Raw genomic sequence first — 25,088 nt, forward strand, 5'->3', positions numbered from 1 at the left:
AGGTGACACCCGTGAAAAAGCCGTTATACAAAAATCAGACCTTATTAGCTGTCTTAACTACAGCTCGAGAGAATACTTAAAAGACAGTCTAGAACCAAACTATGTGTATGTTTCTAACAGCGCTGCTCATGTTTCCGAAGTCTTAAACGGCCCCCACGCACACATTAGTGCCACGTTACACCCCACCTAAGCTTGAATAAGTTACCTGCTCATGGTTTTCAGGGACTGGCTGGTAACACTGAGTGCTCCTGTGCTAATTGCTTTTAGAAAGCAATGCTTTGCTGTCTTGTTCATGATGTCTTAGCATGATCAGAAGCTTCTTAGGAGGTTGGTTTTTTTGTTTTTGTTTTTCTTTTCCTGCCAGATTTTCTAACCATCATCCCACTGTTCAGGAAAGCGCAAATTAATATGTGTAACACATTTTTCTCCAGAATTAAAAGTGGGACCTAAATTTAGTACAGCAAATTATGAAACAGTTTAAACATCTGGCATAGTCATGTTGTAGGTGATAAAGAGTGGGATTTTTTTAAATTAAATAATGCACTTTTGAATAAACAAAGAACAACCACTTTGTGGGGGAAAAGCCAAGACATGGCCAGGAGACAGGGCGGGAGGCCAAGTGTTGGCTGGGCCAAGTGTTACCTCTGTGTTTCAAGACGATCTCAACCCAGTCACACCGGACCTCGTCCCAGGCCCTCTGCGTTCTCCGCTCTTTGTGTTGACGATGCACATTGACTCAGTTATTTATTTAGAATTGTCAGAGAAACGCTGGACACTGTCCCTTGTTCTAAGCCTCCCTCTACATGCAGTGAGCCGGTAACCCTACCAATGTGCCTCCCAATCGTTGGTCAGATCCGTTCCCTTATTCTACCTACAATGCCCTTTTATGTGTGTGTGCGTGCGTGTGTGTGTGTGCGTGTGTGCGTGCGTGTGTGTGTGTGTGTGTACTTTTGAAGTAGCCCACCACTCTGGCTGTTCCCTCTCCTCTGAAAGCAGAGTTGTCTTGACATTTTCTGTCTGATCACCTTCTCTTGCCTCAGTTCTTCCCTGGAGGAGGCGCCCCGAGGCCCTGGCCAGGACCCTGATAAGGCTCTGGTGATGGCCCCGGCTTCCTCCCTGCACCCAGCGCACACCCAGCCCTGAGATCCATACTGCTCCGGGCTCTGGGCGGTGCCACCTGCCGGGGACCCTCCTGAGGTCTGACTTCCTTCTGTCCTCCTGGTGGTCTTTTGAAACTCTGCAGGTATGGAGCCCTGGATCTCTCACATTCAGAGGAGCTCACCACTTTCTCCCAGTGCCACTTCTGAGCCTGGCCCCGGTCTCTGGCGGGTGTAAAGCTGTCTGCAGTCTGCTGTTTGCACGCCTTATCCTCTCCGCCCTTTAGTTCCTGAGGCATGGAAGACGTTTTAATTCCTCGAATCAGAACTTCCCAGAGTAAAGCCCCATAGAGGGAAGTGCCCGGTGGAGTGATGCCATTCATTAATCACACCAACTCAAGTGCGGCAGAAAGCCTGAAAACCCCTAGAATTCCCAGGTGGGGAGATGAGCCAGGCGGATGGAGGTGGAGGAGCCTGGCGCACAGGCGCTGGTCTCAAGCACTCTGCTCCAGGAGTCCAGGAGGAAACTGGTGCCCGAGGGACTTTTTCTCCTGGTTGGGATGACCTTCATGGGTGGCGCGTCATTCCCTGATGCGCCCAGCACAGGTGGCTGGCAGTGCTCCTGCTCCCTCTGTCCCAAGCCTTAGGGAACAAGCACCTGGAGACAGAGTGGTCCCCACACCCAGGCTGACGCACAGCGCTCGCTTTCCCTCCCCTCGCAGGCCCACGTGGGTGAGTCTAGCTCCTATTGGGCAGAAGAGTAAAGAGCCCATCCACCCACAGACAGACTTTAGAAAGCTCCAGGCACGGGTATCATCGGCAGATCTGAAATAATCCAGATGGCTCTTCATGGAGCCTGCAGACAAAGGGCGGGCATGGGGAATGGGAACACGAGAGCCAAGTGCAGGCGGCCAGGCCACCGCCAGGGGAAGTCACTGCTGGCTTTTGACCTGAATCACTGGATGAGCTTGCCTGTCCCACTCCATGGAGACTGGGACCTAAGATCCCGGCACTCTAGAGATGATCATGAACGCTACCCTAATCTGTCGGGCTCAATGGCTGTCTGCCTGGTCAGATGTTGTCGTCCGGCTTTTCGTTTGTTAAACCCATCTCTATCATCAGGCAATTTGCTCCCATTTGCAATTATGGTAATCTGCATAAGGACCCCCCAAAATGTCCAGGTCATAATCCTTGAAATTTGTGAACATGATATTTGACACAGCAAAAGATACTTCCAAGTTCTAACTACATTAGTTCTGGGAAGTGGGGAGAGAGCTTGGATTGTCAAGTGTGATCCAAGGTAACAGCAGAGTATTTGAGGCAGGGAGTCAAAGTGGAGAAAGGGGTCCTGAAAACAGGGGCAGGCAGGGGGGACATGCAGGGCCACAGCTGAGCACCCTGAGTTTTTCTTCCTTGTTTGCTCAATGGGGTGGGGGATCATTGAGAGCGCAGGGAGATCAGTAGAGGAAAGGGACCAGGGGGTGAGAGGAGGGGACAGAGGAGGATGGGCTGGGAGTGACGCTGGTCAAATTACATGGTCATATTGTGCACACCTACTAATATGTCATAAATCTCCCATCATTTACAGTACCACCACCAACAGGAAAATGGGGAGGAAACAATCAAATAAAGTGAAATGAGGATGTGAAAAAAAATAAAACTTATGTACATTTTCTGGTGAGAAAAAAGGGAGTGCAAGGTAGTTATACACACCAGCAACAGCCACGTGCCAGTGAGGGAAACCAGCCTCTCCTTCTTACATGGTTAAGACAGTTTTCCTTGACTAAGTTTTCAGTGGGTGCCTTGCAGTCACACAGAGTGGAGCTCACTGCGATGTGTTTAGGCACACGCAGGACACCACCTGGTCAGGGTCACTCTGCCTTCCTCCCTTTCCCTGCCTCCTCCCTTCCGCTTCTTCCCCCTCCTCTTCCTCTCTGTGCGCCCTCCTGTTTCCATGGACCCCCTTTCTAAATCCTTCTTTCCACCTGCCTTCCACATAGGAGAAGAGAAGCATCTGCTCTGCGTCTTCCGGAGTCTGGCTTGCTTCACTCACATGAGCTTCTCCAGTTCCAGCCACGCACCAGCAAATGGTGGACTGCACTCTTTAAGGCTGAGTGAACTCCAAGTGTCCGCACAGCAGGTTTTAATCCACTGCACCAAGGTCTGTAAGTTGGTCGTGTGGATGACCCTCTGAAGACACTGCTGTGCCTGCATCACTCTAGGATGCTGATTTTAGTCTCCACGGAGCTGCTCCCCAGCCTGGGCCGCCTTTCAGAGCTGCACAGGGGAAACGGCTCTGCTCCTGCACTCCCACAGGCAACCCGCCTCCCTGGCCCCTGAGGCTTCCCACCGCCAACTCTGAATCTTTAGGAGTGGGGCTGGTAGATGCTGTGACGGGATCTGTCATCTGTGGAAGTCTTGGTCCTTTGTAGCAGCAGTAGGAAAGAGAACAAGTCAACTTACGTCCCACTAGATCTGACTCTTTGACATAGCTTCTCCCCAGATGCATCCTGAGCTCCTTAAATGGGGCCGTGGGACTATGAGTGGCCCTGCCTAGCAAGCCGTGACACTGCCAGTCAGAGCCTCCGGTCACACTGACTCTGCACACGTCTGTAAGGGTGACACCACAAAGCCCAGGGGCCTGAGTCCAGGAGCCCCTCGCTGAGACCCCTGCATCCAGGTCTCAGTAGGGCTGGGAGAGTCCTGGTGAACTGGCTTCACCTGGCATCACCCTTAAACCGTCTGTTCGCCCAGAGGCAGCCTTGCTGCCCGTCCAGCTGTGGACGTCCCTGAAGAGGTGCCCTCAGCACGAGGCCTGAAACTTGAGGTGACTGACACTTCTGGAGGAAGTCTGCACGGGGAGGGAGTGAAAGGGAGTCACAGGACGGGGCGGAGGGACAGGGCTGAGAAGAGGCCAGCAGCGAGCCCCAGTGACAGACGCCGAGGACGCACACCTGCTGGAAGGTCCCCACCACGCTGGCTCTGGCCAGGGCCCTCACCACACACTGGGCAGGGCCAAGGGAGGGCATTCTGCTGCCCCTGACCTGCCAGCTGAAGTGGGCACGCTGGGCCTCAGGTCCCGGAGCCTCACGCACTACAGAACACGCACTGTCCAGACCTGCCCCTGAGAAGACACGCAGCTCCCCAAAGGCCAAACGGCAAGAGGACTCCAGGGGAGGAGCGTCCAGCCTCTGCAGGTGCACCCCCATGGCCGCCTCTTCCCTCTTGCCCCCGTCCCTCCAGCAGCGAGTGCAGTCCCCACTCTGGACACGCCCCGTGCCAGCCTGGAACAGACGGGGAGGCCATGCATTCACTCCAAGGGAGTGGGGATAGGGCAACGAGTGGGGACAAGTGTCTGCGGGTGACTTTTCAAGAATTTCGGGAAATGTCTGGGCGAATGTCACAGTTCAGATGACGCAGATGAGATCTAATGCCATAAAAGCCCTCCCCCACACCAAGCTACAGGTGGTGACTCCAGGAATCATGAAGAAAGTGACTCACCCAAACTCTGCACCTCTGGCTGCAGACTTGGAATGTCTCCGCAGGTAAGACAAAGTATTTTAAATATTTCTGAAAAGAAGATGTCCAAGTGGCCACTAAATATATGGAAAATGCTCTATATCACTAATCATCCTGGAGAGCAAATCAAAGCCGCCATGAGATATGACTTTAAATGTCTATAATCAAAACGCCATAAATAAGCATAAGGGGAACTTCAAGACACTGCTGGGGTTTGGTACGGCCCCGTGGAAAAGAGCATGGACGTGCCTGAGAAAGTCAGAGCTGCCACGGGTGCCACGTCCCAGTCCCGGTCACCTCAGGGAACGAGATCCACCATCAGGGATGCCCACTCCCTGCCTTTTGTAAACAGCGAAGGCAGGGAATCGCTCGAGGTGCCCATCAGTGAAAGAGTGGATACAGAAAGGTGGTGTTTCTACACTGTGGAGTAACAGTCGACCATAAAAGGAACATAACCCTGTCATCTGTGACCAGGTGAGTAGAATTGGAGAACATGAGGTTACGTGAACTAACCCAGGCCCAGAAAGACAAATGCCACCTGTTCTCACTTGTAGGTGGAAGTTTAAAACTTGATACCATAGAACTGGAGAGAAGATCAGAGGAGGCCAGAGGCTGGGCATGATGGGAGGGGGACACGAAGCTGCAGAGAGTGAGACACAAAAATACAGTTCCTCATTGAGAGGAACAAGTTCTACTTCTCCAGAGCACGGTTAATAGTAACTTGCTGTACATTTCAAAATAGCTAGAAGAAACATTATGCATGTTCCCAAGACAAAGAAATGGTGAACTTTTGGAATGATGAATACGATTTCTCTGATTTGATCATTACTTGCATACACATATCAAAATATCACATCCTATCTCACACATGTGTGCAATTCTATGCCAATTAGAATAGTAAGAAATTTCAAAAGGAAAGAAATAAGTTTACATAGTGTGGACCAAGGACAGGAAAACTCAGCCTGTGGAGACAAGAATTTCCCCCATGGTTCAATGTGCCATTAGTGCAGGGTGGAGAGAGTGACTGTCCCCTGTATTTCCACGACAGCACATCTCTGCACTGTGAACCAATAAGAATTTTTGTGGTCCATGTTGGTTATGCGAATCCGTAATTACAGATTCTCCTTCTGAGGTCTGATGGTGAATTTGAGGTGTCGTTCTGTCTGGATTAAGGAGTTCTCAGAACACTGGAAGAGGAATACTTTGTGCATGTCGGTAGGGTGTGTGTGGAGGAGACTCTTCTGTGAATCAGTGGGCCCAGTGGGGAGACCCTCCCTCCCTGTGGGCAGCACCATCCGTCCATGCGGCCGAGAGCCTGGAGAGAAGAAAGGGCAGAGCGGAGGTGAATTTCCTCTTTCCCTTCTAGATGTGGGATCCTCTCGTAGGCAGCAGGCTCAGGCCCTCCAGGGGACAGCAGGACGTACACCAGTCCTGGGTGCTGCCCCGCCTGCGGCACCAGACAAGTTGCCACTTGAGAAAGCCAGGGCTGGCATCACCTCAAGAGCCCGGGGCTGCTCTCCAGACAAGAGTAGGCAGGCCCAGGCTGAGGGCACCTTGGTCACCTGTCCCAAAGGCAGCAGACTACGTGAGCCCACAGTGCAGAGGATGACTGGGCCCTGAGAAAGGACCTCTGTCCTAACCAGCAAGTGCCCAGCAGGCCTGGGCCACCAGCCCCTGTCTAGGCCTGTGGCCAGCACAGACAGCCACCACAGGCCCCCAGGGAAGCACCCTGGTTCCAGGTGAGCCCTTCAGCATCAGCAGGTGTGGAAGGCACGCAGACGCAGCAATCAGGGGAAGGAGCAGAAGGGCCAGTCAGCTGGACTCCAGGGCTCTGGACTGTAGCAGGCCGAGGCAGGACTCTGGCCAGCACCCGCCAGGCCTTCAGTGGCTCACAGTGGCCCTCGGCCTTGGCCCTTGCTCTCCTGTCACCTCCCAGAGTCAGTTATTTTGCTGTGACCTGGTAGAGGTCTGGGGGTACCTGACCTCTAGACCCAGACCGGCCCCCCTGGCCTGAGCTCATCTCCAACAGGCTCCTCCAGGCAGGGGAGGCCAGGAGCTGACTCACTGCCCAGAGGGCCAGTGAGTGCAGACGAGGAGGCCACAGTGTGCTGAGCCTTGGGCAGAAGGGAGGCTTTGCTGTGGTCTGCGTGGTGTCCCTGGATCCAGGCGCTCAGGCTTGGTTCCCAGACGGCGCACTGGGGAGGTGGTGAGATCCTTTCCAGGTGGGCCTGGTAGGAGGTCCTCAGCCCACAGGGGCATGCCCCGGAAGGGGGCGGTGGGACCACAGGCTCTTCCTTTCCCCTTTGTTTCCTGGCTCATGAGGGGAGGGGTTTGCTCCACCAGGACATGCTGCCCTCAGCAGAGGCCCAAAGCCCTGTCAGAGGTCCAAAACAAAGAGGTCACTCCATGTGGCACTGGAACTTCCAGAGCCCTGAGCCCAAGGGGACCTGTGAAATGGCCTCGGGCTAATATTGCAGGTATAAAGTGTGACTAACACAGCTGTTTGGCTTCTAGAGGCTTCCCTCCAACCCCACTCTGCTCCCTCACAAGCCCCTTCTGAGCACAGCCCCCCCTTTCCCAAATATCCCTCTGCACGGATCAGGTCAGCTCTGCTCCCGATGTCCCCAGATCAGGTTCATTCTCACCAGGGGCCCACCTTCTCCTGGAGAAACCTCAGGGTCTGGGGTATCTCCAGGCCCCGACTTGAGTCACCTTTGGTCCCAGTGCCCCACACTGGGACCCCTTATTGTTTTTGTTTTACCTGAAGAATCAGGGACAAATGGTCACCAATGTCACAAATTTTGGACCTGCAATGGTTATTTTGGGTGTTAACTGGACGGGATTAAGAGATATTGAGATAGCGGGTGAAGAAGCAATTATCCTCAAAGTTCAGTATGCACTGTGCATTCCTCTTTTCCTGAAATGGAAACACAGATAGTTTGCTATTTGATGGGAAAGATAGGGTTGCTTCGGTGGGTGGGTGTGTGTGAGGGTGTTTCCAGAGGACACAGGCCCGAGACTCAGGTGACAGGGAAAGGAAGACCCACCCTCTACGTGGGCAGGCCCAATCCTACAGGTGGGAGGTAAGAACAGAATAAAAGGCAGAGAGACACCCACCTTCTCTCTCTCCCTAGAGCTGGGACACCCTTGGGCTTGGACGTCAGAAGGCCAGGCTGCTGGGCCCAAGGACTCCAGGACTCGCCCCAGCTCTTCCCGTGGCCCCAAGAGAGGTGCCCCATCCCCGCCCTGGGTCTGCAGCCTCCATTCCTGGACGGAGCCACACGACCAGCACCACAGGGTCTCAGTCCTGAGGACAGGCTGTCCAGGCGCTCCTGGCCTCCAGCAGCACGTGAGCCACTTCCCCGGGCACCGCCCTCCATGTCTGCCCCCCCCTCTGTGCCTCCTGCTAGGCTGCTGGCTGGGTCTCTCTGCAGGAGCCTGACTAATGCGTGGGGGGGGGGGGGCATGGCACTGGGGGATGAGAGCCCAGACTGCACTTTCTGTGGGTCTTTCTGGAAGATCGCTGGAGGGGCTGCCCCTTGTGGAGCCCCAGGGGAATGGAGGCTGACCTCCTGCACAGGGACAGCAGCAGGCATGTGGGAATGGGCTGCGGCATCTCACTGACCCACTGGAGCAGGAAGTGGGCCTCTGGAGCAGCTCTAGGGGACCTGCCTCCCAGAACAAAGGGCCCAGGCTGAAAGAGGGGGGGATGGAGCAGACCACAGGCCAGGCTCCTCTGGAGGTTGGGGGACTCCGGGGAGCCCAGAGACGGCTGGCCAGCAAGGAGGGTGGACTGGCTTCGGAGCACAGGCCTTGGCAGCCAAGCCCCACACCCGGGTTAGGACAGGAGTCAGCAGCCCGGCTGCTCACAGGGCCACTGCAGACAGGACGGGCCCTCCTGGAGGGCCTTCCCTCTGGGACCGCAAAACTGAAAGAATTCCCCTTCATTTCAGAGACCATGAAAGCAAAAAAAATTGCAGTGATTGGGGCCGGGGTCAGCGGACTAGGGGCCATTAAGAGCTGCCTGGAGGAGGGACTGGAGCCCACGTGCTTTGAAAAAGGCAGCGACATTGGAGGACTGTGGAGATACGAGGTAATTCTGTGCTCCTCCCGTGAAGTGCAGCCGTGTGTGAGAGACGCTTCCTCTCTGACAGGACCCAGAAGGCCGTCCACTCTGAGCAGTTCCTCCTTCACTCCTTGGTGTCCCTTACAAGTGGCAATGTCTACACTGAGACGGAGCTGAAACTCCGGGGCTTGCAGGACCCTCTTCCCTGCATTTCCTGACAGCCCCCAGGAGCACTGGGCTTCTGCACATAAAACCGACATGTCCTTCTGCTTGGCAGACTTGGGGACAGGCCGGAGGTCCCCTGCATGCGGACTCTGGCCCTTCCCTGCACACCACGGGTCACCTTCTCGCTGCTCTGTGGGCAGGTTGGATGCAGTTGAGAGCGTTCACTATGGGCCCTCTATGATGCACAGAGGCAGCTCACGCTTCTGAACAACAGCGAGACTTTAAGCACGTGGCACACAGTCTTCACACAGTGTCCCCTTCGTGGCCCTGCCTGATTTCACCTGGTGTGTCAGTTAGTGAGCTGAGCACACCACGTGTTCATGACTGCTTCCTCCCAGGTTATGTGGTGCCTATCTCCAGGGCCTCCTCCTAATCCATGTTCCTCCAGCTGCGAGGCTGAATCTCTCCTTGGGAAACTTCTCTTCACCACTCGGTTTTATGTTGCTTCCTTTTTGGTTGGTTTAGAATTTGTTTCTTGGGTCGTGTTTTGATTACTTTTAATGTTTTTATTAGGGTGTTATATTTACGAATAACAGTGGGTTCACAGAGACATATCCATAGGTATAAAGTACATCATTTGCTCCAGTTCATTCCCGATACATCCCTTTCCCTCTTCCCCTCCTCCCCCTGTCCTTCCTGGGTTTTCTGATCTGTCTGGACATTTTCCTGTTGGGAGACCATCAGGGCACACTCAGGGTCCATCATCATGAAGAGGATTCTACTCGTCTCATCTCCACACGGGCTGACTCCAGCACCTCCTTCCTGCTCAGCTCCATTGTAGAAACCCACAAGGACCACGAGTCCCAAACCCACAGGCTGAGAACCCCCCTCGTTCCCCACTGTGTGCCTGAACACTGGAGGCCATGGCCGGTTTGCTTCCCACAGGAGACCCCCGACACTGGACGAGCTGGGATATACAAATCCTTGACCTGCAACACCTCCAAGGAGATGACAGCCTTCAGCGACTACCCCGTCCCTGACCATTTTCCCAACTACATGCACAATTCCAAAATGATGGAGTATCTCAGGATGTACGCCAGGCACTTTGGTCTCATGCAACACATCGAGTTCCTGGTAAGGAAGGCAAACCCTGCTCAGCACCTCCACGTGGGTCCTGGCAAGTCTTCACCAGCCAGAGCAGGCAGAGGCGCCCATCCAGTGTGCATGTCCACCACAGTTCTAGAGAGACCTGGTGTCTCGGCACATTCTCTACGTTAGTGAAGACATTTCTAAATCAGGTCCCCTCCAAGGTGCACTGTGTCCACATTGGTCCCTAAGCTGAGGTTTCAGTTAATTATATTAGACGTAGAATACAGGGTTAGGAATGGAATTTTATGTATTATGTTGCCCAAGGTACCTCGATCCTAGGGAAGAAACAATTCTAGGAGGTTGTTGTGCATAAAATTATAAACTCCCAGGAGCTATGGAGAGAGAGCCACCACCCACTTTATTGTGAACCCCAGAGTTCTCTGGGGAAGGAGATGAGCAGTGCTCTAGCACTAAGGCTGCCTTGGCCCCTTGGTTCCCAGGCGAAGGTGTGCAGTGTGAGGAAGCGCCCTGATTTTTCATCCTCTGGCCAGTGGGATGTGGTGGTAGAAGCTGATGGGAAGCAGCAATCCTACATCTTCGACGGGGTCATGATCTGCAGCGGCCATTACACTGAGAAGCATTTGCCCTTACAGGAGTTTGCAGGTATTTAACTGATGAGTGTGAGGGAAGATCTTTGGATCCAAGAATCTCGGTGCCCACGCTATCATGGGCACAGGACAGAGCCTTTTCTGGCACAGTGGGGTGCAGAGAGGAGCGCTCAGATGATAGAGGTAGCCCTGGGACTGGAAGCCCAGCCTTCCCCAGGCAGCCAAGGCAGGGGTCTGGCCTTCCAGGAAGAAGAAGCAAGTGAGCAATGGAGTGTGGCCTGGCCAGGAGAACACACCCTTGCTGTGGGAGGAGCAGGTGTGTGGGCAGGAGAGGTAGGCGGGAGTCAGTGAGCAACCAGTGCAGTGTGTGAGAGTGTGTATGTGTGTGTGTGTGTGTGCGAGTGGGTGCATGTGTGAGTGTGCATGTGTGTGTGCGTGTGAGTGCATGTGTGCCTGTGTGTGTGCACCTGGTGCGGACTGCTACCTGAAGCATTTGTACTTACACAGGTCTGTCTTGCAGTGGTGGGAAGATGGTTGGACAGGGAGAAAGACCAAAGCAGACACATCAATAACGAGGAGTTCTTGAGAGTCCCCAAGGAGAAGTGAGGGAGGGCTGAGTGAAGACGGGGAAAACACACCTGTAGCCACGTCTGTGATATGTGTGGAATACAATCAGAATTGTCAAGAACCTCTGAAACTACTCATTCGCATTTGTCCTAGTCAACAGAGCTGCTGGACTGTGACACACACACACACTCGTTTACAATATACGCGTTGTAAAGACGTGGCACAGGCGGAAAAGCCTAGGAGCACCTCTGTGGGCTGATTATACACTAGCCTGTTAGATTACGCCAGTTAAATAAATATTCCATTAAATCTTCCACACAGTATTCTGCTGACCACTCTAACCTCTAAAGCTGCGGTCAGCTTCCTTGGACAGCACTCTGCACGCTCACCTGGCTAAGGACCTTTGTGCATAATTCCTTCTCAGTGTTACAAGAAGGGAAGGCAGTTCCTCCTATATCAGTGGAGAATCAGAAAAAGACAAGAACATCCTAAGGTAGCACCAGTGAGCACAGTGAAAAAACTTCAGGTTGGGTTTGAAGGGACATTCGTCTGCTGGACTTTGGTCTCAGCCTCTGGACCTTTTGTTCCCTGCACAGTCTCGTTCTGTCATTTCGGCAGTGCCTGACCCACAGCAGCAAAGGGGGTGGAAGAGACACAGCCTCAGCTTGGAAGCACATTGTGCCAGGTCCCGTTCCCGTCTGTGCTGCTGACATGGCTGGGTCTCTCCTCCCAGGCATCCAGAAGTTCCGGGGCAGGTACCTGCACAGCTGGGAGTACAAGCATCCAGACGCTTTTGCGGGGAAGAGAGTGGTTGTGATTGGCATCGGGAACTCTGGAGCAGACGTGGCTGGCGAGATCAGTCGTGTTGCTGAGCAGGTTGGCATTTTACCCTCATTCTGACATCAAGGTGAGAAGACACAGTTCTTACTGGGCGGCTTCTCCTCTCTCGCAGGTTTTCCTCAGCACGAGACGAGGCGCGTGGATTTGGAACCGGGTGTGGGATGACGGCAACCCCATGGACACCGCCCTCTTCACCCGGTACAATAGGGCACTCCAAAAACTACTGCCCTCATTCCTCATCAACAGGTGGACAGAGAAGAAACTGAACGCAAGGTTCAACCACGCCAACTACGGGCTGCAGGCTGCACACAGGTACGTGCACCTGGGCTGGGACGGCCAGGCAGCTCAGCAGAGTCTGTAAGTTATTTGCAAAGAACCAGGATCAAAGGAGACCATTCTAACTGATGTTAGAATGCACTTTGATTGATAATATTCCAGTTATTTTCTTCCAATGTTCTTGGAATTCCACTAAGGTATAATTGATCTGTGTTGCGGGGAGGGGGACAGAGACTCAAACATCTGCCTTATTTGAGTCCTGACCATGTGACTCTGCCTTACATCCTCTGTTTGCCATCACCTGTCATCTACTCTGTTTGCTCTTGAATTCAGAACTGTCATTTCACCGGGCTTGGTGGCCCGTACCAGTAATCCCAGCTAGTCAGGGGGAGAAAGCAGGAGGACTGCCTGGGCACTTAGGAAGACAGGTTCTCAAAGTAAAGCATAAAAGGGCTGGGGCTGTCGTCAGTGGCAGAGAGACTGCTTAGCACACACCAAGCCCTGTGTTTGACCTGTGGAACCCCAGGGCTGCCAAAGCCCCAAGCCGACTGTGTTAGGATCCCAAGGGGAGGTTGGAGGACTCAGTGGAGAAGGCTGGGACATTTGATCACTTACTGCTCCGCAGGCAGTGGGCAGAGACACGATGAAGGGCCACCCTCACAAGCAAGGGGCAACCATGGGACTCGTCACCTGCCCACTGCACAGGTGGTTTCCTTCAGAGGTTGATGGTTTATGGGTGCTTTCCATGACTTTACCACCAGGTCACCCCTTTCAGATCCCCTCCAAAAGATAAAGATGAGACGGGTAGCCAGCCCCCCTCTGCATCTCCCTCATTACTATGTTAAGTGGAATCTGGCCTCACTGCAAGCTCTCCTAGGCACTGAAGAGTATTTGATGCAACAGATCCCCAGTACTACCAAAAGAAAGAAAGAAAAAATTCCATTTCACCCCGTAGATCCTTGAAAAATATTAATGACCAACTAACATCAAAATTTACATATTATTAAGATGAAATAAATATGTTAAAAAATCAAAGCAATACTTAAGTTTTATCTAATAATATTTAGTATATATTATCACCTGATTGGCCCAATCTGATTTTGCTATCGTATCATTTTGTTTTCGCAAATTTAGAAACTGAGACTGAAGTGTTTTGGAATTTGACCAAGGTCTCAGTGGCTAATAGGTAGAACCAATACAGAAGCTGACTTCTGACTCTGAAAATCAAGTTCTTAACCAATAAACTAAACTACCTTTGTAAGAATAAAATAATTAACATTATTGAAATACTGGGGTGGCTTCCTGAGTAATTCCAAACACAGTTTCTTGAAGGAGGAACTTTATTTTCACTTCCTTAAATTTCCTTCCTTGTCGTGCAGAATTTTTTCATATCAAACAGTTGTCAGTGACGACCTGCCAAATCACATAGTCACGGGAAGAGTGCGGATGAAGCCAAACGTGGAGGAGTTCACCGAGACGTCCGCCCTCTTTGAGGATGGCACTGAAGAGAAGGTCGACACTGTCCTCTTTGCCACAGGATACACCTTCTCTTTCCCCTTCTTGGAGGATGACTTAGCAATCCTGGACAGCCAGCATTCCATGTATAAGTTGGTCTTCCCTCCTCAGCTGGAGAGGCCAACGCTGGCTTTCATTGGCCTCCTGCAGCCCGTGGGGGCCCTCATCCCCACAGCAGAACTCCAGAGCCGATGGGTTGTGCGCGTGTTCCAAGGTAGGCCGGCTCTCCTGGGTGAGCAGCCGGGTTCCTAATTATGCACGAATGGCAAGGCACCCGGAGCCCCTCTGCCAATTTACCTCCTACCACAGCACCTGAGATTTCACCATAAGAAATTACTTTTTTCCATAAGAAATCTAGAAAGTCGATTTTTCATTTCTAAAAGAACTCTGTTGAAAAGGAAAGCATCCAAGGGAAGAACAGGGGAATAGCTTAGAGTTGTGTGCCTACTTCTCTTTGTTCTGTCCCTCATGTTGCTGTGTCTTTTCACACTCAGACCTTCATTCTGCCGTGTTCCCTCGGCCCCCGACGCTCACATTCACACCCAGGCCACTTTGGATTTTCACTTCTTACCAAAAGCATCATTGCAGCCTTGGGATGTTTCCCCTCACTGCACAACTCCTGAAGATACAGTGAGAAGAATGATTTCCCACCTGCTCTGAAGCCTGAGGACTTGCATTTGAGATGTGAGCTCCAAGCCAGGCAATGTCTAGAGAGAAGATTTTGAGACGTATCAGTATCGTCTGAGTATCACTGAAAGATTAAAAACACATTGGGGAATTCTTGCTATTCACAGATTTTGTTATGAGTTTAAAGTGAGGAACAACTCAAAGCCTGTTTCTCTTAAGGGAAGTTGATTCCTCTCCTGACTCCTGAAATTGATAGGAAATTCTCTTCCTTGGGATTTTATACAAAGTGCTTTAATTATGAGTTCCATAAAATGATGATTATTACAACTCTTCTCATTCAAAATTTCTTTTTTTGTTGTTGTGGTTTACTCCTCTCCCAGCCCTCCTTACATTTCTCTCTTGCTTTGTCTTAGGACTGAAAAACTTGCCCTCAGAGACTGACATGCTGGCTGAGGTCAACAGAAGGAAAAGGAGAATGGCCAAAGAGTAAGCACACCATCCCTGGCTGAAGGACACCAAACTCGTTCCGCAGGTCCTACTGGACCTCTGTTTTTGAACAAGGCACCCTAACAAGACCCCTAAGACAATTGTAGCCTGTGACATTATGGTGACAATGCACATGGGGACAGGTGTGGAAAGCCTGGCCAGAACACCAGTCTCATAGGGTGTCCAGTCCCTGCCCTGAGCAGCCTCAAAATGAGGACACGAGAATATGCCAGAACCAAAGTCAGAACACAAGAGGAAACCAGCTCAGTTCAGAATAGAGAACACACACTGCACCAGCGCTCACCCAGAGCAGCCTAGGGAGATGCGTGCTCCTTCAGTGTGGTAAACACAGACTCTGTGCGCTTGGAGGAAGACCTATGCTCACGAGCACACTCGGGGAACTCTGGAGGATGTGTCCTTCCTGCAACTTCCTAACTAGGCTTTCAGTTAGGCATAAAATTAACAGCATATGTGAATGCCATTCATGTCTACTTCAGTCTACTCTTGGTAGTTTACAGCTTTGTTGCTAAAGGAAATGGATTTCACCTGTGTTTTCTAATTGATTATTTCTAGGCTTCATTAAAGTTATTATTTCAGGTACCATTATGTGGTGATGAGAACACTTTACTCCTTTATTAATTTTAATGATTCTTTACTTGGTTATCTTAGGAGGGTAAGTGACCATGAAGTTGGTTCTAATTTTCACTCTTCCTTTCCTATACCTGGATCTTCTTTCTGGTATCTCTTCCTTGGCTCTACCTTAGGAGATGACCATAGTGTATAAGGAGGATCAGATGTTCTTGTTTTATTTATGGATTTATTTAAACTATTATTAGTGTTTTACTATTGAAGATGATATTGACTACTTTACTTAAGAAGGTGTCCTTGGATTCCAACTTAGGAAAAGAAATGCATGTGGATTTTACCAAAACCCACTTGAACAAATTCTAAAATGACAGAGATTTCCACCATTGTCATGTTAATGGCATGAATTATAGGAGTACATTTCCTACATTAAACATGTCTTAATTTCTAGGGATAATTACTAATTGGTCATTGTGTGTGATTATATTCCAACACTGTTAACTGTTGGAGAGAAGTTCATTTGTGATTTTTTGAACTTTTATAGATGGGAATTGTCTGAGATTGTCCTTTCCTCACTCACCCTGTTTCTAATTTTGTTATGTTGTTTTGAGGCTTAGAAACTAACAAAATTAATGAACAGTGCTTTTATATGCTAAATCATAGCTAATGATTAAGACTTCAATAGGATAAGGACTTCATGCTACTTGAAAATATCACATATATGTATGATATGTACATATCATTGAATAACATATGTATCATCAATGTAGATGTTTCAGTTAAACACTTAAGAAAAAATTCTCGGGCTACATTTTTCCATTGTTTCCAGCATTATTGGTCTAAGTTAAACACTTAAGAAAAAATTCTCGGGCTACATTTTTCCATTGTTTCTGTTTTCATGAGGAAATGTATTCATGAATTTTTTAGGAAATTATCATTGTCATTTAATTCTGCAAATCTTAAGAATCTTCTAACATTTCTTCCCAACATTTTGAAACATTTAGATATTTTTCAGATTGTCAGAAATTCCAGTCTTGTTTTTCTTTAACCCAAGAGTGATTTACTGGAGTGGCTTTTGTTTGTTTTGTTTTGTGTTTTGGTTTTGGGGGGTGTTTTAGTTGTAGATGGACACGGTACCTTTATTTTATTTTTATGTGGTGCTGAGGATCAAACTTAGTGCCTCACACGTACTAGGCAAGTTCTCTACCAATGAGCCACTACCCCAGCCCTGGAGTGATTTTAATTTCTGAGTAGGTGGAAGAAGTCCTAGGTAGGAAGCAAAAAGTGCATCCTGACTGTCTGAGAGTCCCAGGAACTGATGTCTAGAGTGAACACAGGCAGAGACAGCTCCCATGGCCTGAAGATAGCTGTGAGCCGGGCCGTGACGCTTCCCGCACTCACTCCTTGCTAGTCAGAGCTATGTGGCGGGAATGGGGGCTCTGGGGTGGAGCTGTGTCTGCCAGGGAAACGGACATCTCAGCTTCCCCTGCGCTTCCCTCAGCCTTCCTACATACATGTCCCCCTGCTGGGCACTCGGGGAAGTTTACACACCTCAGGCATTTACCTGTGAGGCTAAGACCATAGCACCCTAAGGAGGCCACGGCATGTGCAGGACATCAAGATGGTTTGATAAGCAGAAGACAATGGAGTCAAGAAAAAAGCAGAAATAAAGTCCCTTAGAAACTCGGGATGATGCTGACAGAAATGTGACATCGGGCTTCCAACGTTGTCCTTCTTATTCCAGGTTTGTGGACAGCCCAAGAGATGCATCTCGAGTGAACTACATCGACTACATGGATGAGATTGCTTCTGAGCTAGGCGTCAAACCCAACCTGCTCTCCCTCTTCCTCTGGGATGCCAAGCTAGCCAGGGAGGTTTTCTATGGGCCCTGCACCCCATACCAGTACCGCCTACAGGGGCCCGGCAAGTGGACCGGGGCCCGGGCAGCCATCCTCACCCAGAGAGCCCGGATCCTCAAGCCCCTGAGAACACGTGTGCTCCAGCACTCTGGCTCCCGTTCCTCTAGGTGGCTTTGGGTCACAAGTGCATGTGCTGTCATCTTTCTCTCTGCTTCCATGGTCATCATCTTGCAGATGACCGGTCATTAAGATCACGTGGACACAGATGGGCCTGGAACCAGAGAAGAACAAAGCCACTCAGGTTTGAATCTACCAAAGGAAAGCAGTCAGTGGTCTGGGGAAAGACATCCTTGGACAGGCCAGCTCACACACAGATTTTTCAAAGGAAACAGAATTGCCCCAATGATGTTTTCCACGTGCTCTACATGAAGGGAGGTGTGAAATGCACAGCTTTGCTCCCCTTCGTTTCAGTAGGAATTTGAAGGTTTGACAGGTTTACCCAGAGGACAACGAAATGACAAGTGGGGCCCCATTGAAAACCAAGGGGTGAGACAAAGCGAAGCCAGCAGGAAAACCCAAAGTGTGTCCTGCAGCCTCCAGCCTCCCCCAACCCCGTTCCTACTGCACATGGAGACCTTGTGGCCAACAGAAAAGCCCGACGGTCTCCACCTTCACCAACTGACCCAGCAGCCCTGTTACAGGAGAGTCGACAGCCCCCGGAACTCCAGGGTTCCACCCTGCCACAACGAGGGGCCAGCCCACCTCCTGGTCCAGAGGCCAACATTCTTCCACTGAGGTGCAATGGAGGAATAACAGAAATGAAGAAAGAGAATGTTCTCAAGATATTTTCCTTGCAGTCTAACAACTGCAATGTTACATCCACCTACACTTTAAGAACAACAAGCAGAATCGACAGTGTTAATAGAGACTCGGGGGACAGAATGACAAGACCCTCTGTGGGCACTGACTGCTGGTTTAGCGCAGAGGGAACTCAGCCTGCACTGCACGGGAGATGGTCCTTCTAACTCACGACACCGCTGGCTGGCGGCATATTGTGTTATGGCTGTGTAATAAGACACGCTCAGTTTCAGAAGGTACATACAAAAGCAGGAATAAAGTACCATGATATCCACAATTTATGTGCAACAGACACGAGAATAACTGTGTGCCTGTGAGTGTGACAAAGAGGGATTGCGTGAGAAGGATCAAATATCCACAGCAGGGTCTTCTAGGAAAAAGGGATTCAGGAGCTCTTCACACTTCTTCTTCAAATCCTGTCTATGTCACTTTACATTTGGGAACTTCAACACAAAAACCTTAGAGAAACACTTATTTTCTAAAATCACTTATGTTTGTGCCATCAATAGCCCACAAATTTGAGTTTAGCCTTTTATTAATCAATCAAAAAAGGGAACTATGGAAAAGCAAATAATGAGCTAATTAGATAAGATCACACCCACAACACTGTTAGGGATTTAAGTGGAGGAGGGATTTCACCATGGACTCCTTAAAAGCCATGGCGGCTTGGTAATAGAAATATCATCTGTGACATCTATACTCTATATGTGCAGACTCTAAATTGTTTGGGAGCATCCCCATCATAAATTAAGCATTTTTGCCATGATATGTTTTTGAATAGCTGACCTGCTATTTCTTGGAGACTCTGCTAATTAATATTTCCATCAACAGAAATCACCATGAATATTGAGAGTTTACTTTCAGAAAGTGTCTGGAGAAGAACAACTTTGTAGGTAGCCACTTTGATTGCCTGAGATCCTTACCCAAGGGGACCCACTCTGGGGGCCAAGGATTTTTTAAACTTGATTTTGAATCTGTTCCACACTGTGAATGGCTGATCAAAGCCCCTATTTAGTGTGACCAAAAGAATTTTAATCGGAAAAATAATTATCATTCCTCTCTGAATGCCCGCTGAGCCTCCGAAGGCAGACTGTGAAATATGCCCCAGTGTAAGTGAGCGACCTTAGGGGGACACCACAGTGTATAAGACAGTCAAAAGCTGGGCTGGAGCCTCCAAGCCTGCCCCTGTCCCTTCCCTCCCTCCCCTGGCCCGGCTCCTACTCTGCCTACTGATGCTGTGTCCCTCTCAGTCACAGCTATGTTACCTTCTCCCAAAGCCCCGCTGAGGCCACCATCTCTCCCTCTCCCACTCCACTACCAAACTACCCAACAGCCGAATCCAGCTGCAGTCTGGCTGGGCACAAATCACCGAACTGCCACCAAGCACTTGTATTTTCAAACAGGACACTTTATTGCCTGAACTCCAACAGCACTCCACACACTCTCCTCGGGAACTCTCCCGAACGCTACCCACATGGCTCCTCTCTGGCACACCACACCAACTGGAATTCTCTCCACAGGAACTTCCCCAACCAACTCGAACTGCAAAATAGCGGGCGCCAAGGCGAACAACAGGGGTCTATATTCAATTGAATCAATCCAGCATCATTTTAATGGCTCGCCTCTCACCCATTGCTTCTGGCAAAATGCCAGGGGCCATTCCGACTCAGCTGTGGCTCTCAACATCTCCCCCCTTCTGTTTAATTAAACAACAAGCAATGTGGCTTAGGGACCGCGCCCGTCTTAAGTTGTCCAATATTACATATGGTCCTTACCAGTCATCAGATGAGCTGACCTCTAGGTGTCAGCCTCCTGTCTTAGGTTGGTACCGTTGCATTTGGATCTTACCTGTCATTGACTACCGGTCCAGCATACAGCCACACCTGTGGATAGGCCTTTGCACCAGTGGGGAGATGAGGTTCTTTGCCTCACCTCTGTTGGCCCCCAAATTTGGCCTTGGTGCCAGTGGGGGGAGTGAGGTTCTTTGCCTCACCTCTGTGGCCCCCAAATTTGGCCTTGGTGCCAGTGGGGGGGTGAGGTTCTTTGCCTCACCTCTGTTGGCCCCCAAATTTTAGACCATCACTAACAGAAGGGAGGAGGATGCAAAATACCACAACACCAAGCCAAATGACGGTTCCTTTTGGAAAAATTGTACCACCGATGACACCATCCAGAAAGATACCCCAGCAATACCACAATTTGCTGCACCAACAGATACTTCACAATGCATACAAGTGATACATAGTCCAGGCAAGTTCTGAAAGCAGTTCAAAGCAGAGGAATCCATTAAAATGTCCATTTCCTCCCAAAGTAAATGGACTCCTTGATTGAGCATTACTTGTTGAGTTATTATTCATTGATGCATCAGTTTATACAGTTTGTTGTAATAGCTATCATAGAAGCTATAATTTGGTTTTCTCTTTGTCTTCACTGGCACTGGGATGAAGATAGGAATTATGGCAGTGATGGCTAAAAAAAAAATATGTAACATTCCAACAGGTACTAAGAAAACAATTTTCTGAACAATTGACATTATCCTGAACAGAATTATTAAATATAATGAAAAGGAAAGGTGAAAGTAAACAAACAGATCTGTTAACCTCCTTTTTTGTTCACAGATTAAAATAATCCTCAACAGCTGTTTACCCAATTTAAATTAAACCATTTAAATCACGTGAATAAAAAAAAATATTTGGAACCATTTTTTCATGAGCGCTCCTCATATATGATATATGACATACGCACATACAGACATACAACACAAAACACAAGTGTGCACACATGATACAATACATACAACACATAACATAATAATAAAGGCCTTGTAGCTTTTCACAGGTGAAATCCCCATTGCAATGTTTAAAAACTCCACAGTAAAAAAATAGAACTGATCAGAAAAACATTAACCTAGGTCTGTATGAGCTCAAAAAATAAAATAGAACTTCATGATGTGGGAAAAGGCAATAATAAACTAGATATTGAAAAAGGCATCCTGGTTACCACCTGGGTTTGACTCTTCTGTGGATATCCCATCCTTTTTCCTGTAACTTGCATAATGGGTCTGAAGGTATTCCCACAAGCAAGCCCCAAGGTTTCTTACATTTGAAATAGGCCTTAATGGTGTTCATTATTCATTAGCCTCCAGGTGTGGGAGAATCACTGTCGCAGATGTAAGAATAGCCAAACTGGAGTTCTGAATATCAGCTGTTATGGATTTGAGTCAAATCATCTTCTTTTTGGTCTGTAGAAATCGCTTTGGTTAGTCTCTCTGGAATCCAAATCGGCTGCTGTTCTTCCTGTGGAAACACACAAACAGATTCCCAACTCCAGACAATCACTGGGTCAGAACCTTTCCATTGTCCTGTTAGAATATCCTTCCAAAGTACCTTGGGCTTATGTACATTTTTTGGACACATATGCCTTTCCGTAGCACTAAGCCCTGATGAATCCAAATTTTAAAAGTTTAGAGTAAAAAAAGTTATTTTAAGTTTATCTTTGGGGGATATATACCCCTCCCCAATTCCCTCTTTTTGCTTTAATAAATACATTTTAATAATTTGATGAGCTCTTTCAACTGTGCCTTATCCCTGTGGATTGTATGGGATTCCTGTTATACGAGTAATGCCAAATGATGAGCAAAATTGCTTAAAAGAGGTAGAAGTATAGCCAGGACCATTATCTGTTTTTAACTGTTTTGGAACGCCCACAGTGGCAAAATTTTGTAAGCAATGAGCTATAATATCTTTAGTTTTTTCTCCGGCATGTAGGGATCCCATCAAAAATCCACAAGAAGTATCAACTGTAACATGCAAATATTTTAATTTTCCAAATTCTGGCAAGTGTGTGATGTCCATCTGCCAAATATAGTTAGGTGTCAGTCCTCTAGGATTGACTCCAAGATTAACTTGTGGTAAAAAGGTCACACAATTTTGACATTGTTTTATTATTTGTCTAGATTATTCCTTAGTTATTTTAAAACACTTTTGTAAAGTATTGGCATTGACATGGAACCTTGTATGAGAATTTGTAGCTTCTTCTGGTGTAGAAAAAATATGTATGTCATGTGTAGTTTCATCTGCTAAATCATTGCCCAAACTAAGGGCTCCAGCATCTTCAAGGGATACTATAGCATTAACTATATACTGACTAATAGAAAATAAATTAAATACAGAATCTTTAAACATCACAAAAGCTTGTAATACTGCATTAAGCTTTTGAGCTGATTGTTTGGGTACTAAAAATGTAAAAGTTTGATCAGGGGTAACTACTGCTGCTGTACCATTATTTGACCCATCAGTGAATATATTTGGAGTATTCATGATAGGTGTTTTTCTTGTAAAACCTGATGGTGTTGTTGGGTTCCTCCATGGTTTTGCTGGGTTCCTCCAGTGCCCCGTATATTTGTGGTCATGGGCTCTGGAGCATTGGGTCCCCCGTCCTTTTTTGGCAATGGAGCCTGATGCCTTTCTCCACAATATTGTGGGTAAACACCTGGTCCTTGTCCATTTTTTGATAATGGAGTACCCTCTATGGTGGTTTGAGAATGGCATTCATTAGCCCAATGTCTCCCTCTACGGCATCGTGGATAAATACCCGGTATTCTATCCCTTTGATACCTAGTTTTGTTAAACCCTCCTCCTATGGGGCAATTCCTTTTAAAATGTCCTGTTTGTTCACAATTGTAGCATGTTTTTGGCCTGGCATCTAAAGCCTGTTGTACTGCAGCTGCCAAGACTTGCCCTTGTTCATTAATGTCTCTACATAATTTAATATATGTGTTTAAATCTTCATGTTTCCATGGTCTAATGACTTCTCTGCAGCAACGATTTGCTTGCTCATAAGCCAGTTGTTTTATTAATGGTATTGCTTGTTCTGTATCCCCCAAAACTCTGGTAGCTATTTGAATATGCCTATCTACAAATTCAGCATAAGGTTCATTAGCTCCCTGTATTACCTTAGATAATTGACCTTTTAAATCTCTATGTCCTTGTAAAGTCTTCCATGCCCTAACTGCATCTGCAGCAATTTGTGAGTATATAGCAGGATCATATCTAATTTGTTGCTGCTGATCCTCATAAGGTCCTTTTCTTAACAACATATCTAGATTTCTCTGAGGATAACCAGCTGCTGCATATCACTTAGCCATCCTGTGCAAAATTCCTCATTGGCAACCTTCCATAACAAATATCGCCCTCCATTTAGCACAGATTTACACATACTAGCCCAATCTGCTGGCGTCATGTCCAAGTTGGTAATGGTTTAGACCATGCTTACCGTGAAGGGTGCTTGGGGACCATAGGTTGTTGCAGCCTCCTTTAACTGCTTCACTGTTTTGAAATCTAAAGCACGGTGAATTTGCTGCCCTCCTGCCTGCTCAAATACAGGGCATGCTAATCTTTGAGGTCCTGTCTCAGGATCCTATCTATCAACTATGGGGGTTGGGGGCCCCCCAGCGTATTGTCTCTATGGGTGGAGCTGTTGGTTGGACACTTACGCCCTCTGGTGATAGAAAGGTGTTAGTAGCAGCCTCCTGTTGTAACTTATCCCCTGATAGTTCTTCCTCCTTTAAATTTTCTTCCTCTGTCTGACTAGCTCGAGAGACCTTCTCTTTTACTTGGTCTTCTACTATAGTCTGAACTGAAGGCTTTGGACTAGGCAAACAAAATCATACCAACATCCATAACGGTAATGTGCCAACTGGCAGAGTTCCTGGGTTTTTCTTTTCTTCTTCCCTTAAATCTTCACCATGACGGTCCCACTGTGATATATCCAACAACTCCTCCTTAAAAAGCCATGGGCTACATTTTAGTATTGTATCAACATATGCCCTGACTGTTTTTGGTTTTACTGGGGTGCCTCCTTCCTCTAACAATTTACTTAACAATCTTTCGGTTTGTTTTTTGCTAATTTCTGACTCCATATTTCTGCTACAAGGATAACACAACTCAACAAGATAACTCAAAACAAAACCGAAGCAAAACGAAACAAAAACGGAACAAAAAATCATTGTATCAATTTTCCTATTTTCTTGACATGTATTTTCGTGGTCTATCTCTATCTCTTACTCAGGGCTGAACAACTTCAAACCTTGAGCCAACCATTTTTCCCAGTTTGCCTGAGAAAGTTCTAGGGACAGGCAGCTTGAAACAAAAACAAAACAAATCAAAACAAGAACACACTGTTTTTTGAAATGGTCACCCATTCTTTCGCTCTCCTTCAGGGGTGAGCAATTTCACTTACCCCCAAGCTTAAGCGTTCCCTGTACCGGCCACCAAATGCCGCAGTCTGGCTGGGCACAAATCACTGAGCTGCCACAAAGCACTTGTATGTTCAAACAGGAAACTTTATTGCCTGAACTCCAACAGCACTCCACGCACTCCCCCCCCCCAACTCTCTCCGAATGCCATCCACGCAGCCCCTCTCCAGCACACCACACCAAACAGAACTCCCTCCACAGGAACTTCCCCAACCAACGCGGACTCCCCAGGAAATCCCCTCGAGAAGTAGCGGGCGCCCCAGGCAGACAGCAGGGGTCTATATACAATTGAATCAATCCAGCATCATCTTAATGGCTCGCCTCTCAACCATTACTTCTGGCAAAAATGCCAGGGGCCATTCTGACTCAGCTGTGGCTCTCAACATAATCCAACCAATATTATTACTAAGGACAACCTAAAGACGTCCCTGACCCCATCCCCATCCTTCTGGACCTTTCAAAGCCAGGCTGGTAACAGCACAGGAGAACCTCCCACCATGCTCTCTCCTTGGACTAAGGCTGAGCCAAGGCCTTCCCCAAAAAACTCCTGATGTGGTCACAGACCCCTGGGACATGCTAAAGGGTGTCCCATGGTAACACACACCTACAAACCAAGTTTTCCTCATTTTCTTCATCTTTTCCAATGTTAGTGACCAAAAGCAGAGCAAATGAATG

General features: G+C 48.5%; 1 long non-coding RNA gene across 1 annotated transcript in view; it reads right to left on the minus strand.

Annotated features, from left to right (window-relative positions):
- Positions 1 to 13,549: 13,549 nt before the first annotated feature.
- The window catches only part of LOC110597626 (uncharacterized), a 91,847-nt gene continuing 80,308 nt past the window's right edge, over positions 13,550 to 25,088 (minus strand). Inside the window, exons 3-5 of the long non-coding RNA XR_013426319.1 lie at positions 21,258 to 21,453; positions 17,398 to 17,570; positions 13,550 to 14,449 (exon numbers count right to left, since the gene is read on the minus strand). This is a non-coding gene — a long non-coding RNA (uncharacterized LOC110597626). The remainder of the gene's footprint in view (positions 14,450 to 17,397; positions 17,571 to 21,257; positions 21,454 to 25,088) is intronic.

This window comes from Ictidomys tridecemlineatus, chromosome 10 (genome assembly GCF_052094955.1).
Source record: "Ictidomys tridecemlineatus isolate mIctTri1 chromosome 10, mIctTri1.hap1, whole genome shotgun sequence".
Lineage (NCBI taxonomy): Eukaryota > Metazoa > Chordata > Mammalia > Rodentia > Sciuridae > Ictidomys > Ictidomys tridecemlineatus.